Raw genomic sequence first — 12,902 nt, forward strand, 5'->3', positions numbered from 1 at the left:
TTTGCTTCAACTACCAACCATTTGCAAGTTCAAAGGTGCCCGAATTCCATTTAAACTCAAGCCCGGCAAGGGCCATTATTTTCCTGGAGCCGATGTCACACATCTGATGGGTGTGGAAGCGAACTCCCAGGTGTACTTTGTGTTTTCCTCCTTTGCACGTCAGAAAGATGATTTTCTGAAGTATTTTAGTGCAGTTTATACTGGTTCCATGGAGGTCCGTCCTTAATGCTGAGACTGAACAAAGGCATGGTTAGTTCCGCAACCTGAGTCCTTCTAAAACTACCGAAGTAGCCTTCCTGCAGGATGGGCCAGGTGTCCGGCGGCAAGAGGTTCAGCGCCTTGTTCCTGAACATGGCCGCCACCGACAGCACGCCCCCGAGGGCTTGACAGCCAGGGGCTCCTTGGTGGGCGAGCCCGGCCCCAAACAGCACTACCTGTTGCTCCCACACCGGCTCTCGTGAGGTGCCAGGCAGTCAGGTTCGCCCAGGATCTTCTGAGTGCTCGAAACCCTCACTCCCCAGGGCCTCTCTTCACAGGCCTTCCCCCAGCAGGATCCGCTGGAAGGGCCTGCACGCCTTGCTCAAAATGGTTCCGCTTGCTGGCAGTGTTGCTCCAGAAATGCCAGCCACCCTCTGGAGCTGGGCGCCTCCCTCCGCCCTTTGCGTGTTCAGAAAGGCCCATGGTAGCCAAAAACACTTTTCAAACTCTGCCAGCTGGGTTGGCTCCACTGGAATGTTGGGGAAAGACCCGTGTCCTCTTTCGGGGGCTCTCCTGGGCTAGAAAACCATAGGGAAAAGGGCATCCAGAGGAGCCGTCCAACTCTGGGTCCACGTCCACAGCAGTCTCTGGGACTCTGAGGCGAGTGGCCTGGCCGCTGCCTCCTGGGGAGACCGGGAAGTGATGGATTCTGTCACTTTGTTGTTACTGATGAGGGTTAGGATCAGAATTACCTGGATGATTCACGAATTAGGGTTTGGTTGAAAACCCTTGCCACGTGGACTACATCCAGGTTCTAGCCGTGCATCGTAGTGTGTGCTCCTGTCATAATGGGTCCTTTTGCAATAGGTGTAGACATTGGTCCCCACAGAGCACTCTTACTTAAGTGGCTCCGTCCACTTTGGTAACTTGTTTCTAGCTAGGTGACTGAGTGTGCTGAACAAACCCTAGACTTATGTCATGTGTCCCTTCTGCCAGGACACTCATCCCTCATGGGAATTAATTAAGTGCTGAGGGGGGGAACGTTTGTGTATCTGTGCATGTAGGGCTAACAGGTTATTCTTTTCGGAAACCTCAGGGCCGGTAGTGTAGGTGAGCAGAAAAGGGCATCGGTATGTTAGACCGCAGCCTCAGTCCACAACACTGAGTCTAAATGGTTACAGTGAGTTACATCACAGTGGGTTTGCAGTATAAGGTCCAGACCATCTAGACATTTATGCTGACTTCTCCTAGGGGTAGGTAGTGTGGTTTGATCGGGTGTTTTGGTTTGTTTTCTCTTAATGGGACTTTGTGGTGACTGGTGTGTTTTTTGTTTTCGTGGGTTACTTATCGTTTTCAAGCCGAATTCTTCCTGAAGGATATTGATCTGCATCTGTGGCAAAGGTATTCAACGGTATTTTCTTTCCTCTTCAGGTCGCGGTTTGCTAAAATAATGAAAGAGAGTGATCAACGGCTCATATGTTGCCTTGGTGTGGAGCCAGCGTTGAGGCACAGACGAAGAGCAGACACTGATTTCAGACGTCTCATAGGTACATAACACAGCCCTCAGTTGTGCTTTGGTTCCGTTACCCGCTTCTGAACAATAGGCACCTCTCTCAGGGCAGGTCTCTCACTGAACTTCTCGGGTTACTGTCTGGTTAGTAGTGTGTTCAGGCATACTTCGTCGCCATAGTTGTATCATCGTAATGATCAGAAACGTTTTCCCTGTTTGCTTCAACTACCAACCATTTGCAAGTTCAAAGGTGCCCGAATTCCATTTAAACTCAAGCCCGGCAAGGGCCATTATTTTCCTGGAGCCGATGTCACACATCTGATGGGTGTGGAAGCGAACTCCCAGGTGTACTTTGTGTTTTCCTCCTTTGCAGGTCAGAAAGATGATTTTCTGAAGTATTTTAGTGCAGTTTATACTGGTTCCATGGAGGTCCGTCCTTAATGCTGAGACTGAGCAAAGGCATGGTAAGTTCAGCAACCTGAGTCCTTGTAAACCTACCGAAGTAGCCTTCCTGCAGGATGGGCCAGGTGGCCGGCGGCAGGAGCTTCAGCGCCTTGTTCCTGAACATGGCCGCCACCGACAGCACGCCCCCGAGGGCTTGACAGCCAGGGGCTCCTTGGTGGGCGAGCCCGGCCCCAAACAGCACTACCTGTTGCTCCCACACCGGCTCTGGTGAGGTGCCAGGCAGTCAGGTTCGCCCAGGATCTTCTGAGTGCTCGAAACCCTCACTCCCCAGCGCCTCTCTTCACAGGCCTTCCCCCAGCAGGATCCGCAGGAAGGGCCTGCACGCCTTGCTTAAAATGGTTCCGCTTGCTGGCAGTGTTGCTCCAGAAATGCCAGCCACCCTCTGGAGCTGGGCGCCTCCCTCCGCCCTTTGCGTGTTCAGAAAGGCCCATGGTAGCCAAAAACACCTTCCAAACTCTGCCAGCTGGGTTGGCTCCACTGGAATGTTGGGGAAAGACCCGTGTCCTCTTTCGGGGGCTCTCCTGGGCTGGAAGACCATAGGGAAAAGGGCATCCAGAGGAGCCGTCCAACTCTGGGTCCACGTCCACAGCAGTCTCTGGGACTCTGAGGCGAGTGGCCTGGCCGCTGCCTCCTGGGGAGACCGGGAAGTGATGGATTCTGTCACTTTGTTGTTACTGATGAGGGTTAGGATCAGAATTACCTGGATGATTCACGAATTAGGGTTTGGTTGAAAACCCTTGCCACGTGGAATACATCCAGGTTCTAGCCGTGCATCGTAGTGTGTGCTCCTGTCATAATGGGTCCTTTTGCAATAGGTGTAGACATTGGTCCCCACAGAACACTCTTACTTAAGTGGCTCCGTCCACTTTGGTAACTTGTTTCTAGCTAGGTGACTGAGTGTGCTGAACAAACCCTAGACTTATGTCATGTGTCCCTTCTGCCAGGACACTCATCCCTCATGGCAATTAATTAAGTGCTGAGGGGGGGAACGTTTGTGTATCTGTGCATGTAGGGCTAACAGGTTATTCTTTTCGGAAACCTCAGGGCCGGTAGTGTAGGTGAGCAGAAAAGGGCATCGGTATGTTAGACCGCAGCCTCAGTCCACAACACTGAGTCTAAATGGTTACAGTGAGTTACATCACAGTGGGTTTGCAGTATAAGGTCCAGACCATCTAGACATTTATGCTGACTTCTCCTAGGGGTAGGTAGTGTGGTTTGATCGGGTGTTTTGGTTTGTTTTCTCTTAATGGGACTTTGTGGTGACTGGTGTGTTTTTTGTTTTCGTTGGTTACTTATCGTTTTCAAGCCGAATTCTTCCTGAAGGATATTGATCTGCATCTGTGGCAAAGGTATTCAACGGTATTTTCTTTCCTCTTCAGGTCGCGGTTTGCTAAAATAATGAAAGAGAGTGATCAACGGCTCATATGTTGCCTTGGTGTGGAGCCAGCGTTGAGGCACAGACGAAGAGCAGACACTGATTTCAGACGTCTCATAGGTACGTAACACAGCCCTCAGTTGTGCTTTGGTTCCGTTACCCGCTTCTGAACAATAGGCACCTCTCTCAGGGCAGGTCTCTCACTGAACTTCTCGGGTTACTCTCTGGTTAGTAGCGTGTTCAGGCATACTTCGTCACCATAGTTGTATCATCGTAATGATCAGAAACGTTTTCCCTGTTTGCTTCAACTACCAACCATTTGCAAGTTCAAAGGTGCCCGAATTCCATTTAAACTCAAGCCCGGCAAGGGCCATTATTTTCCTGGAGCCGATGTCACACATCTGATGGGTGTGGAAGCGAACTCCCAGGTGTACTTTGTGTTTTCCTCCTTTGCAGGTCAGAAAGATGATTTTCTGAAGTATTTTAGTGCAGTTTATACTGGTTCCATGGAGGTCCGTCCTTAATGCTGAGACTGAGCAAAGGCATGGTTAGTTCAGCAACCTGAGTCCTTCTAAACCTACCAAAGTAGCCTTCCTGCAGGATGGGCCAGGTGGCCGGCGGCAGGAGCTTCAGCGCCTTGTTCCTGAACATGGCCGCCACCGACAGCACGCCCCCGAGGGCTTGACAGCCAGGGGCTCCTTGGTGGGCGAGCCCGGCCCCAAACAGCACTACCTGTTGCTCCCACACCGGCTCTGGTGAGGTGCCAGGCAGTCAGGTTCGCCCAGGATCTTCTGAGTGCTCGAAACCCTCACTCCCCAGGGCCTCTCTTCACAGGCCTTCCCCCAGCAGGATCCGCAGGAAGGGCCTGCACGCCTTGCTCAAAATGGTTCCGCTTGCTGGCAGTGTTGCTCCAGAAATGCCAGCCACCCTCTGGAGCTGGGCGCCTCCCTCCGCCCTTTGCGTGTTCAGAAAGGCCCATGGTAGCCAAAAACACCTTCCAAACTCTGCCAGCTGGGTTGGCTCCACTGGAATGTTGGGGAAAGACCCGTGTCCTCTTTCGGGGGCTCTCCTGGGCTGGAAGACCATAGGGAAAAGGGCATCCAGAGGAGCCGTCCAACTCTGGGTCCACGTCCACAGCAGTCTCTGGGACTCTGAGGCGAGTGGCCTGGCCGCTGCCTCCTGGGGAGACCGGGAAGTGATGGATTCTGTCACTTTGTTGTTACTGATGAGGGTTAGTATCAGAATTACCTGGATGATTCACGAATTAGGGTTTGGTTGAAAACCCTTGCCACGTGGAATACATCCAGGTTCTAGCCGTGCATCGTAGTGTGTGCTCCTGTCATAATGGGTCCTTTTGCAATAGGTGTAGACATTGGTCCCCACAGAGCACTCTTACTTAAGTGGCTCCGTCCACTTTGGTAACTTGTTTCTAGCTAGGTGACTGAGTGTGCTGAACAAACCCTAGACTTATGTCATGTGTCCCTTCTGCCAGGACACTCATCCCTCATGGGAATCAATTAAGTGCTGAGCGGGAGAACGTTTGTGTATCTGTGCATGCAGGGCTAACAGGTTATTCTTTTCGGAAACCTCAGGGCCGGTAGTGTAGGTGAGCAGAAAAGGGCATCGGTATGTTAGACCGCAGCCTCAGTCCACACACTGAGTCTAAATGGTTACAGTGAGTTACATCACAGTGGGTTTGCAGTATAAGGTCCAGACCATCTAGACATTTATGCTGACTTCTCCTAGGGGTAGGTACTGTGGTTTGATCAGGTGTTTTGGTTTATTTTCTCTTAATGGGACTTTGTGGTGACTGGTGTGTTTTTTGTTTTCGTTGGTTACTTATCATTTTCAAGCCGAATTCTTCCTGAAGGATATTGATCTGCATCTGTGGCAAAGGTATTCAACGGTATTTTCTTTCCTTTTCAGGTCGCGGTTTGCTAAAATAATGAAAGAGAGTGATCAACGGCTCATATGTTGCCTTGGTGTGGAGCCAGCGTTGAGGCACAGACGAAGAGCAGACACTGATTTCAGACGTCTCATAGGTACGTAACACAGCCCTCAGTTGTGCTTTGGTTCCGTTACCCGCTTCTGAAGAGTAGGCACCTCTCTCAGGGCAGGTCTCTCACTGAACTTCTCGGGTTACTGTCTGGTTAGTAGCGTGTTCAGGCATACTTCGTCGCCATAGTTGTATCATCGTAATGATCAGAAACATTTTCCCTGTTTGCTTCAACTACCAACCATTTGCAAGTTCAAAGGTGCCCGAATTGCATTTAAACTCAAGCCCGGCAAGGGCCATTATTTTCCTGGAGCCGATGTCACACATCTGATGGGTGTGGAAGCGAACTCCCAGGTGTACTTTGTGTTTTCCTCCTTTGCAGGTCAGAAAGATGATTTTCTGAAGTATTTTAGTGCAGTTTATACTGGTTCCATGGAGGTCCGTCCTTAATGCTGAGACTGAGCAAAGGCATGGTTAGTTCAGCAACCTGAGTCCTTCTAAACCTACCAAAGTAGCCTTCCTGCAGGATGGGCCAGGTGGCCGGCGGCAGGAGCTTCAGCGCCTTGTTCCTGAACATGGCCGCCACCGACAGCACGCCCCCGAGGGCTTGACAGCCAGGGGCTCCTTGGTGGGCGAGCCCGGCCCCAAACAGCACTACCTGTTGCTCCCACACCGGCTCTGGTGAGGTGCCAGGCAGTCAGGTTCGCCCAGGATCTTCTGAGTGCTCGAAACCCTCACTCCCCAGGGCCTCTCTTCACAGGCCTTCCCCCAGCAGGATCCGCAGGAAGGGCCTGCACGCCTTGCTCAAAATGGTTCCGCTTGCTGGCAGTGTTGCTCCAGAAATGCCAGCCACCCTCTGGAGCTGGGCGCCTCCCTCCGCCCTTTGCGTGTTCAGAAAGGCCCATGGTAGCCAAAAACACCTTCCAAACTCTGCCAGCTGGGTTGGCTCCACTGGAATGTTGGGGAAAGACCCGTGTCCTCTTTCGGGGGCTCTCCTGGGCTGGAAGACCATAGGGAAAAGGGCATCCAGAGGAGCCGTCCAACTCTGGGTCCACGTCCACAGCAGTCTCTGGGACTCTGAGGCGAGTGGCCTGGCCGCTGCCTCCTGGGGAGACCGGGAAGTGATGGATTCTGTCACTTTGTTGTTACTGATGAGGGTTAGTATCAGAATTACCTGGATGATTCACGAATTAGGGTTTGGTTGAAAACCCTTGCCACGTGGAATACATCCAGGTTCTAGCCGTGCATCGTAGTGTGTGCTCCTGTCATAATGGGTCCTTTTGCAATAGGTGTAGACATTGGTCCCCACAGAGCACTCTTACTTAAGTGGCTCCGTCCACTTTGGTAACTTGTTTCTAGCTAGGTGACTGAGTGTGCTGAACAAACCCTAGACTTATGTCATGTGTCCCTTCTGCCAGGACACTCATCCCTCATGGGAATCAATTAAGTGCTGAGCGGGAGAACGTTTGTGTATCTGTGCATGCAGGGCTAACAGGTTATTCTTTTCGGAAACCTCAGGGCCGGTAGTGTAGGTGAGCAGAAAAGGGCATCGGTATGTTAGACCGCAGCCTCAGTCCACAACACTGAGTCTAAATGGTTACAGTGAGTTACATCACAGTGGGTTTGCAGTATAAGGTCCAGACCATCTAGACATTTATGCTGACTTCTCCTAGGGGTAGGTAGTGTGGTTTGATCGGGTGTTTTGGTTTGTTTTCTCCTAATGGGACTTTGTGGTGACTGGTGTGTTTTTTGTTTTCGTTGGTTACTTATCGTTTTCAAGCCGAATTCTTCCTGAAGGATATTGATCTGCATCTGTGGCAAAGGTATTCAACGGTATTTTCTTTCCTCTTCAGGTCGCGGTTTGCTAAAATAATGAAAGAGAGTGATCAACGGCTCATATGTTGCCTTGGTGTGGAGCCAGCGTTGAGGCACAGACGAAGAGCAGACACTGATTTCAGACGTCTCATAGGTACGTAACACAGCCCTCAGTTGTGCTTTGGTTCCGTTACCCGCTTCTGAAGAGTAGGCACCTCTCTCAGGGCAGGTCTCTCACTGAACTTCTCGGGTTACTGTCTGGTTAGTAGCGTGTTCAGGCATATTTCGTCGCCAATCTTGTATCATCGTAATGATCAGAACCGTTTTCCCTGTTTGCTTCAACTACCAACCCTTTGCAAGTTCAAAGGTGCCCGAATTCCATTTAAACTCAAGCCCGGCAAGGGCCATTATTTTCCTGGAGCCGATGTCACACATCTGATGGGTGTGGAAGCGAACTCCCAGGTGTACTTTGTGTTTTCCTCCTTTGCAGGTCAGAAAGATGATTTTCTGAAGTGTTTTAGTGCAGTTTATACTGGTTCCATGGAGGTCCGTCCTTAATGCTGAGACTGAGCAAAGGCATGGTTAGTTCAGCAACCTGAGTCCTTCTAAACCTACCAAAGTAGCCTTCCTGCAGGATGGGCCAGGTGGCCGGCGGCAGGAGCTTCAGCGCCTTGTTCCTGAACTTGGCCGCCACCGACAGCACGCCCCCGAGGGCTTGACAGCCAGGGGCTCCTTGGTGGGCGAGCCCGGCCCCAAACAGCACTACCTGTTGCTCCCACACCAGCTCTGGTGAGGTGTCAGGCAGTCAGGTTTGCCCAGGATCTTCTGAGTGTTCGAAACCCTCACTCCCCAGGGCCTCTCTTCACAGGCCTTCCCCCAGCAGGATCCGCAGGAAGGGCCTGCACGCCTTGCTCAAAATGGTTTCGCTTGCTGGCATTGTTGCTCCAGAAATGCCAGCCACCCTCTGGAGCTGGGCGCCTCCCTCCGCCCTTTGCGTGTTCAGAAAGGCCCATGGTAGCCAAAAACACCTTCCAAACTCTGCCAGCTGGGTTGGCTCCACTGGAATGTTGGGGAAAGACCCGTGTCCTCTTTCGGGGGCTCTCCTGGGCTGGAAGACCATAGGGAAAAGGGCATCCAGAGGAGCCGTCCAACTCTGGGTCCACGTCCACAGCAGTCTCTGGGACTGTGAGGCGAGTGGCCTGGCCGCTGCCTCCTGGGGAGACCGGGAAGTGATGGATTCTGTCACTTTGTTGTTACTGATGAGGGTTAGGATCAGAATTACCTGGATGATTCACGAATTAGGTTTTGGTTGAAAACCCTTGCCACGTGGACTACATCCAGGTTCTAGCCGTGCATCGTAGTGTGTGCTCCTGTCATAATGGGTCCTTTTGCAATAGGTGTAGACATTGGTCCCCACAGAGCACTCTTACTTAAGTGGCTCCGGCCACTTTGGTAACTTGTTTCTAGCTAGGTGACTGAGTGTGCTGAACAAACCCTAGACTTATGTCATGTGTCCCTTCTGCCAGGACACTCATCCCTCATGGGAATCAATTAAGTGCTGAGCGGGAGAATGTTTGTGTATCTGTGCATGCAGGGCTAACAGGTTATTCTTTTCGGAAACCTCAGGGCCGGTAGTGTAGGTGAGCAGAAAAGGGCATCGGTATGTTAGACCGCAGCCTCAGTCCACAACACTGAGTCTAAATGGTTACAGTGAGTTACATCACAGTGGGTTTGCAGTATAAGGTCCAGAGCATCTAGACATTTATGCTGACTTCTCCTAGGGGTAGGTACTGTGGTTTGATCAGGTGTTTTGGTTTATTTTCTCTTAATGGGACTTTGTGGTGACTGGTGTGTTTTTTGTTTTCGTTGGTTACTTATCGTTTTCAAGCCGAATTCTTCCTGAAGGATATTGATCTGCATCTGTGGCAAAGGTATTCAACGGTATTTTCTTTCGTCTTCAGGTCGCGGTTTGCTAAAATAATGAAAGAGAGTGATCAACGGCTCATATGTTGCCTTGGTGTGGAGCCAGCGTTGAGGCACAGACGAAGAGCAGACACTGATTTCAGACGTCTCATAGGTACGTAACACAGCCCTCAGTTGTGCTTTGGTTCCGTTACCCGCTTCTGAAGAGTAGGCACCTCTCTCAGGGCAGGTCTCTCACTGAACTTCTCGGGTTACTGTCTGGTTAGTAGCGTGTTCAGGCATACTTCGTCGCCATAGTTGTATCATCGTAATGATCAGAAACGTTTTCCCTGTTTGCTTCAACTACCAACCATTTGCAAGTTCAAAGGTGCCCGAATTGCATTTAAACTCAAGCCCGGCAAGGGCCATTATTTTCCTGGAGCCGATGTCACACATCTGATGGGTGTGGAAGCGAACTCCCAGGTGTACTTTGTGTTTTCCTCCTTTGCAGGTCAGAAAGATGATTTTCTGAAGTATTTTAGTGCAGTTTATACTGGTTCCATGGAGGTCCGTCCTTAATGCTGACACTGAGCAAAGGCATGGTTAGTTCAGCAACCTGAGTCCTTCTAAACCTACCAAAGTTGCCTTCCTGCAGGATGGGCCAGGTGGCCGGCGGCAGGAGCTTCAGCGCCTTGTTCCTGAACATGGCCGCCACCGACAGCACGCCCCCGAGAGCTTGACAGCCAGGGGCTCCTTGGTGGGCGAGCCCGGCCCCAAACAGCACTACCTGTTGCTCCCACACCGGCTCTGGTGAGGTGCCAGGCAGTCAGGTTTGCCCAGGATCTTCTGAGTGCTCGAAACCCTCACTCCCCAGGGCCTCTCTTCACAGGCCTTCCCCCAGCAGGATCCGCAGGAAGGGCCTGCACGCCTTGCTCAAAATGGTTCCGCTTGCTGGCAGTGTTGCTCCAGAAATGCCAGCCACCCTCTGGAGCTGGGCGCCTCCCTCCGCCCTTTGCGTGTTCAGAAAGGCCCATGGTAGCCAAAAACACCTTCCAAACTCTGCCAGCTGGGTTGGCTCCACTGGAATGTTGGGGAAAGACCCGTGTCCTCTTTCGGGGGCTCTCCTGGGCTAGAAGACCATAGGGAAAAGGGCATCCAGAGGAGCCGTCCAACTCTGGGTCCACGTCCACAGCAGTCTCTGGGACTCTGAGGCGAGTGGCCTGGCCGCTGCCTCCTGGGGAGACCGGGAAGTGATGGATTCTGTCACTTTGTTGTTACTGATGAGGGTTAGGATCAGAATTACCTGGATGATTCACGAATTAGGGTTTGGTTGAAAACCCTTGCCACGTGGACTACATCCAGGTTCTAGCCGTGCATCGTAGTGTGTGCTCCTGTCATAATGGGTCCTTTTGCAATAGGTGTAGACATTGGTCCCCACAGAGCACTCTTACTTAAGTGGCTCCGGCCACTTTGGTAACTTGTTTCTAGCTAGGTGACTGAGTGTGCTGAACAAACCCTAGACTTATGTCATGTGTCCCTTCTGCCAGGACACTCATCCCTCATGGGAATTAATTAAGTGCTGAGGGGGGGAACGTTTGTGTATCTGTGCATGTAGGGCTAACAGGTTATTCTTTTTGGAAACCTCAGGGCCGGTAGTGTAGGTGAGCAGAAAAGGGCATCGGTATGTTAGACCGCAGCCTCAGTCCACAACACTGAGTCTAAATGGTTACAGTGAGTTACATCACAGTGGGTTTGCAGTATAAGGTCCAGACCATCTAGACATTTATGCTGACTTCTCCTAGGGGTAGGTAGTGTGGTTTGATCGGGTGTTTTGGTTTGTTTTCTCTTAATGGGACTTTGTGGTGACTGGTGTGTTTTTTGTTTTCGTTGGTTACTTACCGTTTTCAAGCCGAAATCTTCCTGAAGGATATTGATCTGCATCTGTGGCAAAGGTATTCAACGGTATTTTCTTTCCTCTTCAGGTCGCGGTTTGCTAAAATAATGAAAGAGAGTGATCAACGGCTCATATGTTGCCTTGGTGTGGAGCCAGCATTGAGGCACAGACGAAGAGCAGACACTGATTTCAGACGTCTCATAGGTACGTAACACAGCCCTCAGTTGTGCTTTGGTTCCGTTACCCGCTTCTGAAGAGTAGGCACCTCTCTCAGGGCAGGTCTCTCACTGAACTTCTCGGGTTACTGTCTGGTTAGTAGCGTGTTCAGGCATACTTCGTCGCCATAGTTGTATCATCGTAATGATCAGAAACGTTTTCCCTGTTTGCTTCAACTACCAACCCTTTGCAAGTTCAAAGGTGCCCGAATTGCATTTAAACTCAAGCCCGGCAAGGGCCATTATTTTCCTGGAGCCTATGTCACACATCTGATGGGTGTGGAAGCGAACTCCCAGGTGTACTTTGTGTTTTCCTCCTTTGCAGGTCAGAAAGATGATTTTCTGAAGTATTTTAGTGCAGTTTATACTGGTTCCATGGAGGTCCGTCCTTAATGCTGAGACTGAGCAAAGGCATGGTTAGTTCAGCAACCTGAGTCCTTCTAAACCTACCAAAGTAGCCTTCCTGCAGGATGGGCCAGGTGGCCGGCGGCAGGAGCTTCAGCGCCTTGTTCCTGAACATGGCCGCCACCGACAGCACGCCCCCGAGGGCTTGACAGCCAGGGGCTCCTTGGTGGGCGAGCCCGGCCCCAAACAGCACTACCTGTTGCTCCCACACCGGCTCTGGTGAGGTGCCAGGCAGTCAGGTTCGCCCAGGATCTTCTGAGTGCTCGAAACCCTCACTCCCCAGGGCCTCTCTTCACAGGCCTTCCCCCAGCAGGATCCGCAGGAAGGGCCTGCACGCCTTGCTCAAAATGGTTCCGCTTGCTGGCAGTGTTGCTCCAGAAATGCCAGCCACCCTCTGGAGCTGGGCGCCTCCCTCCGCCCTTTGCGTGTTCAGAAAGGCCCATGGTAGCCAAAAACACCTTCCAAACTCTGCCAGCTGGGTTGGCTCCACTGGAATGTTGGGGAAAGACCCGTGTCCTCTTTCGGGGGCTCTCCTGGGCTGGAAGACCATAGGGAAAAGGGCATCCAGAGGAGCCGTCCAACTCTGGGTCCACGTCCACAGCAGTCTCTGGGACTCTGAGGCGAGTGGCCTGGCCGCTGCCTCCTGGGGAGACCGGGAAGTGATGGATTCTGTCACTTTGTTGTTACTGATGAGGGTTAGGACCAGAATTACCTGGATGATTCACGAATAATGGTTTGGTTGAAAACCCTTGCCACGTGGACTACATCCAGGTTCTAGCCGTGCATCGTAGTGTGTGCTCCTGTCATAATGGGTCCTTTTGCAATAGGTGTAGACATTGGTCCCCACAGAGCAGTCTTACTTAAGTGGCTCCGGCCACTTTGGTAACTTGTTTCTAGCTAGGTGACTGAGTGTGCTGAAAAAACCCTAGACTTATGTCATGTGTCCCTTCTGCCAGGACACTCATCCCTCATGGGAATCAATTAAGTGCTGAGCGGGAGAACGTTTGTGTATCTGTACATGCAGGGCTAACAGGTTATTCTTTTCGGAAACCTCAGGGCCGGTAGTGTAGGTGAGCAGAAAAGGGCATCGGTATGTTAGACCGCAGCCTCAGTCCACAACACTGAGT

At 51.6% G+C, this 12,902-nt stretch overlaps 1 long non-coding RNA gene across 1 annotated transcript in view; it reads left to right on the forward strand.

Annotated features, from left to right (window-relative positions):
* The first annotated feature begins 1,627 nt into the window (after positions 1-1,627).
* Positions 1,628-12,902, forward strand: part of LOC145536425 (uncharacterized) — a 325,058-nt gene continuing 313,783 nt past the window's right edge. The window contains exons 1-6 of the long non-coding RNA XR_014075840.1: positions 1,628-1,745; positions 3,553-3,668; positions 5,475-5,590; positions 7,398-7,513; positions 9,321-9,436; positions 11,244-11,359. This is a non-coding gene — a long non-coding RNA (uncharacterized LOC145536425). The remainder of the gene's footprint in view (positions 1,746-3,552; positions 3,669-5,474; positions 5,591-7,397; positions 7,514-9,320; positions 9,437-11,243; positions 11,360-12,902) is intronic.

The sequence above is a fragment of the Giraffa tippelskirchi genome, chromosome X, assembly GCF_054371585.1.
Source record: "Giraffa tippelskirchi isolate mGirTip1 chromosome X, T2T-mGirTip1v1.2.pri, whole genome shotgun sequence".
NCBI classification, from domain to species: domain Eukaryota; kingdom Metazoa; phylum Chordata; class Mammalia; order Artiodactyla; family Giraffidae; genus Giraffa; species Giraffa tippelskirchi.